Source organism: Echinops telfairi, unplaced genomic scaffold (genome assembly GCF_000313985.2).
Source record: "Echinops telfairi isolate 266 unplaced genomic scaffold, ASM31398v2 ScPeMD7_7469;HRSCAF=8507_1, whole genome shotgun sequence".
Taxonomy (NCBI): domain Eukaryota; kingdom Metazoa; phylum Chordata; class Mammalia; order Afrosoricida; family Tenrecidae; genus Echinops; species Echinops telfairi.
In genome coordinates this window covers 39,824,350-39,830,235 of record NW_022111373.1, presented here as the reverse complement: position 1 = coordinate 39,830,235, position 5,886 = coordinate 39,824,350, and positions in this window count along the sequence as shown.

The window sequence follows — 5,886 nt, the reverse complement described above, 5'->3', positions numbered from 1 at the left end:
GGGTGAGAAAATAAACTGATACCAAGGGTTTGAGTAGAAAGAAAATGTTTTGAGAGTGATGGTGGCAACATATTTACAGATGTGCTTCACACAATGGATATATGTATGTATAAGAGCTGTAAGAGCCCCCAATAAAATGATTTTCTTAAAAAAAAACACTAAATAAATAACTATGTACTTCCAAGAAGTCAAAGAAAAAGAAATATATAAAATTATATTATGTAACTACAACATTTCTACTAAAAATGGAAACTATCTTTGGCATGGTTTGCCCACTGTTTATTTATTTCTTTAGCAATATATCTAATAATATATTTGTAATTATTAGAAGAATAAAATTATGTATACAATGACTGCTATAAACATAATGGAAAAATTTCTAAACTCTTCTTTTGCATAGACATCATTATGGATTTCTTTAATAGAAAATTCATTATTTCAATAAGACAGGGTTTTATAGAAATTATAGATGTTTCTTTTCCTCCTCAATTAATCATATCAACAATCTAAGTAAAATCTTCTAAAAGCTTTCTGAAGTTATTGATTCCCCTTGCAGAAATCTATCTGAACTATATCATAGAGTCATTAGCAGGTAATGTTATGCCTCACAAATTATGCACTGACAGAATTTACTGGTGAAGTAAGAGAATCAGGACTCTTTGCCCATTCACTCAACTAATTGCTGCTACTGTGCGCATTTGAGCGCATGCAGTCCCTGCAAAACAGTTTTTAATGAGGCCATTAGTCTTTTTCTTATATTATTCCCCTAATTCCCTTCTATATTCTTTAAAGCCCTAATCAGCAAAATCATTTACAAAACCACTTTATAAAGTGGAACAGTTAGTTGCAACATGGTATCAATGGACTTAAGCATTATACCTTTAATATGTGTATATTGTACATCTCAAAGGAAGTCAACTCCATATATTTGTTCAGTAAAAAATAATAATGGTCCTAATAAGGTAGTATGCATATTTGATGATATTTTAACGTAAACCATATCTCCTAATATAGAAAACATGCCAAGAGCCATAATTCAAGTCTAGTAATTATCTTCCCCAGAATCTGTTAAGAGCAAGAGCTTCAAGATAATGCGAATGAATTATACATCAATGAATTCCTTCTGGAAAGTCCCGCACATCCAAAAGTGTTACTATTAAAGATGAAATAGACATGCAAATTGACTGTAGTACAGGTATTAAGGGTATCTAAATGCTGACCAAAAAGGTTAAGCTAGTGATAACTGAAATTCAATATTTAAATTCTATGCCCACAGGTAACCAAAATATGGATCTCAATTAGATGTCCTTAACTAAAATTTTCAGAGGAATCACTGTTTCTATGGAATGACAATACAAAAATAGTACTACAAGGTTCTAATGGAATCCTTGGGTAATGCAAACAGTTAAGATATTGGACTGCTATCTGATATAGTAGAAATTTAAGCCTTTGTAGAGACTCTCAGACAGAAATATCTGGTAATGGACTTCCAAAAATTGAATTAAAATATTTTAGATATTCAAACTATTATAGCACATTTGTGGTCACCATGAAACAGAATTGATATGGTTCGATGGATATTTTTTAAACTGGGAGGTGTCACCAAAATGATAATATGCAGCTCTAGTGAAAATGGCAGTTTTAAGCTCATGTAAACATTTTCTATTTTAACTAATACAAAATTCTTATCATCTGAGGTACTGTATTTTTAACTAGCAATATGGAAACATATTTGATTTAAAATATTACAGGGTGAAATCATATGCAAATTTAAAATAATTTATTACTTATTTTGACTGTTAATATCATTTTAAACATTAAATTACTAAGTTATCCATAAACACAAAGTTGAACAAGACTGTGTATATATGAGTTAGATACATGCTGGAGGCTTCTCCTGAGACATGTCTACAGAAACAAATGAAAACAGTATTAGCAGAAATACAACTTTCTGGTGGCTACAGAAGTGAATGCATCCAAGATCATCTAGTCAGACTTTGAGCTGCAGAAGCTAATGAGTCCGAAGTTGACAGGTCAGATGGCAAGCCACCAACAACTCCCAGGACTGGCTGGGAATATGGGAGCTGTTGACTCCAATCCGAAGAACTGGATGTCACTGAGTGAGATGAACAATCCAACCCAAGCAGAAAGCAAGCGAACTTATCCACAATGTCACTTACATCGAAAGTATGGCACAATTATAGGAGACTTCCTTTTAATTCATTTCATCTGAGCAATGAACTGGTAACGGTGTTGCATACTGCCCTATTCTTATTCCACTACGGAGCTTTGTAACTGATCAGCAGTTATTCAATTGTTTTAGGTCAGGTGATGGGACATTATGAGGTGCTAACTGCCCAAACACTGAGAATCTTGACCCAGTCAAGTTGACAAAAAACATAACTATCACAAGGTTCAATATGCAGGAGACAGTACCACCCAATCCTTGCTTCTAATGAGCTCTACTTATTCCAAGAGAGATTAATTTGTTCGTTAGCACATAGTATTTTTAATGTTATTTGCCAATGTATTAATGCAAAATTGTATGATTGTCCTGTATTCCTTATTGTGTAACCAGCTTTCAGATGCATTTGAAAATAGTATAGTTTGGATTCCGTGAAGCTTAATCCTCAAAATTATGTATTTGCTTGTTAACACCTAAAAAGCAAAGAAGTTCTTTGCACCAGATTTGCCCAATGCAATGCAGTGTGTGATTTCTTGACTGCTTTTCCCAGAAGTGTTGATTGTGAATGCAACTAAAATAACATATTTGTCATACTCATACTTTTGTACAATTATCATGTTATATTCTAGTCCAGAGTGAGGATGTTTGCTTTTTTTCACATTGGGCTGTATCCAATACTGAAGATTATAATCTTTAATCTTAGTAAGTACTTCAAGTCCTCCTAGGTTTCAGCAAGTAAGATTCTGTCCTATGCATACAGCAGGTTGTTAATAAGGTGTCATTGGATAAGTATCCCCTATTCTTCTCAGGGTATTTCCTCGGCATACAGACTGACTAAGTATGCTTAAAAGATACAAATCTGATCCACACCTTTTATGATTTTAAATCACAAAAAATGTTCCCTTTTGCGTTTGGATGACTGTCTCTTGGTTAATATGTCATTTCTGCATAAGAACAATTAAGTGCTTTGGGTTAGCCATTCTTCTCAATGGTATCCATAGTTTGCTATGATTCACACAGATTAATGTCTTTGCAGAATCCATATAGCAAAAATAAAAGGTACAACTGACATCAGCAATTATAAAATATGTTGTGACAGTTACATAATCTCCCATCAATTTGTGAAGGGATGGAGTCCAGCCTGTCAATCATGTCTCAACTTGATGATCTCATTTGGAGGCAAGAAGATAAATAGCTTACTGGAGGCCAGATACACATTCACTCTCTGCGAGACATTCTTGATGACAAGGTATCTTGAGGTACGCTCATAGAGCCAGAGTCCTGCAGCTGGAGGAGCCACTGGAGACCCATGCCACGCTGAGATGCTTCCACCACCACTGGGTCCACAAGTCTTTCTACTCACTGGCCAGTGATTTTCCTGCACTCAGCGCCTTTGCATGTGTTGCGCAAGCCTGAAGAGAAATTTACAGACTGGTATTAGACATAATATCGGACTTATGGACTTGATCTGGATTGGGCTGGGATGTTTTCTCAATATACAATTGCTCTTTTATACAAAGCACTTTCATATACACACGAGTGTCCATGAATTTGTTTCTCTAGTCAACCCTGGCTAACACTCATGCTGTGTCCTCTTCTGAATATTACTTGAATGTACTACTTCAACCATTATTGAGTTCTTATCTGCAAACTTTTATTTCCATGTGCTATTAGTGATATTGTTTGTTAATTTTTATACACTGTTGGGCACAAATACTGGGCCAATAGCTAACTTCCAAATTTCTTGGCTTTGAACAACCAGTAAGCGTTTCCGTTTCTTCAAAAGTTTGCTGGAGCAATTAAATTATTTTTCTTTAAATATCTGTAACCTTGTGTTTTTTTCCTGATTTCTTCAGTGAACATGGACTTCTTCTGTCATGGTCATTGGCTCTTGATCCTATGCTACCTCTTGAAATAGTAGGATGTTTACCAGTGATTTTTGGTACAGTGATTGTGCAGTTCTTTCATTTTTCGAGGCACCATGCATCATTCAATATTTTGCCTGCAGAATCCTTCAAGATTGAAACTTGAGATTTAGATTTTTTTTTTGTTCTTCCAGTTTGAAATAATACTAAATGTGTCTTCCTTTTTGGATTTCTAACTCTAGATATTTGCACATTTAAGTATACATTGTCTTCTAAGATTGTTTACTTTGTCATTTCTTGTGGTGGGCAGAGAAAAAGAGGATGGCCCTCAGTAAGATGGACTGATACGTTGGCTGCAGCAATGGAATCAAGCAGAGGAACAATTGTGAGGATGGTTCAAGACCCTTCAGTGCTTCAGTCTGTTGAGCATAGGGTTGCTATGGGTCTAACTAATTCATTAAAAATACTCTAGGGGATCAGAGCACTTGGGAGCAAATGAAGGGGGAGGAAGAGAGAGTGGAGCAAATCCTGGTCCAAGCCTGGGGGATGATATCCCTGCTCAGAGCAGTCAAAGCACAGAGAGAAAAATATTGCTGGCCCTGTTATGAGACACAACATCCCTCACTGACCCATAACCCTACAGGGGAAGACACTGGAGACACATTATGGGAATTGCACCTGATCTGACCCCACCACACTGAGGCAAAACCCTAAGGGCATGCAACAGAACAGCTAGGGGAGCAGAACAAGGGAGTACCAAAACTAGACTTTGGGGCCAGGGATTGGCACCCCATCAGATTCAACCAGAAAACACTCCTAAAGGTCAACAAACAGACCGGGAACTATTTGCAGGCTTTTCTCTCTTTTTTTTGTCATTGTTTTTTGTTGCTGTTGTTTTGTTTTGTTGCTTTGTTTTGCTCTGTCTTGTTTTTGTGTGTATTATCTCTGCAGGTCTATCAAGATAAGATAGGTTAGATAAACAATCTGGAGGAGAAAATAATGGGTCTGAAGATTCCATGGGGGACATGGGAGAGGGAGAGGTGGAGGATAGGAAGTGGTGTTAACAAACGCAGGCACAAGGCACAACAAGTGATCCAAAATCGGTGGTGAGGAGGGTGTAAGAGGCCTGGTATCATTTGATCAAGGGCAAAGTAAACATGAGAAATTACTGAAACCCAAATGAAGACTGAGCATGATAGTGGCACAAGAGGTAAGTAAAAGGAAATAGAGGAAAGACCAAGGAGGCAAAGGGCATTTATAGAGATCTAATTACAAGCATGTACATATGTAAATATATTTAGATATGTTGATGGGGAAATAGATCTATGTACATATACTTATAGGTTTAGTATTGAGGTTGCAGATGCCCATTGGGCCTCAACTCAAGTACTCCCTCAATGCAAGAACACTTTGTTCTACTAAACTGGCATTCCATGATGCTCACCTTCCCGACACAATTGCTGAAGACACAGCAGGTGCATAAGCAAATATGGTGAAGAAGCTGATGGTGCCCGGTTATCAAAACATATAGTGTCTGGGGTCTTAAAGGCTTGAAGGTAAACAAACGGCCATCTAACTCAGAAGCACCAAAGCCCACATGGAAGAAGCACACCAGCCTGTGTGACCACGAGGTGTTTAAGAGATCAGGCATCAGGCATCAAAGAACTAAAAATCATATCATTGAGAATGAGGGGAAGTGCAGAGTGGGGACCCAACTGGACATCCCTTACAGAAGAGTCGCCGGGAGGAGATAAGCCAGTCAGGGTACAGTGTAGCAACGATGAAACATACAACTTTCCTCTAGTTCTTAAATGCTTCCTCCCCCCACTATCATGA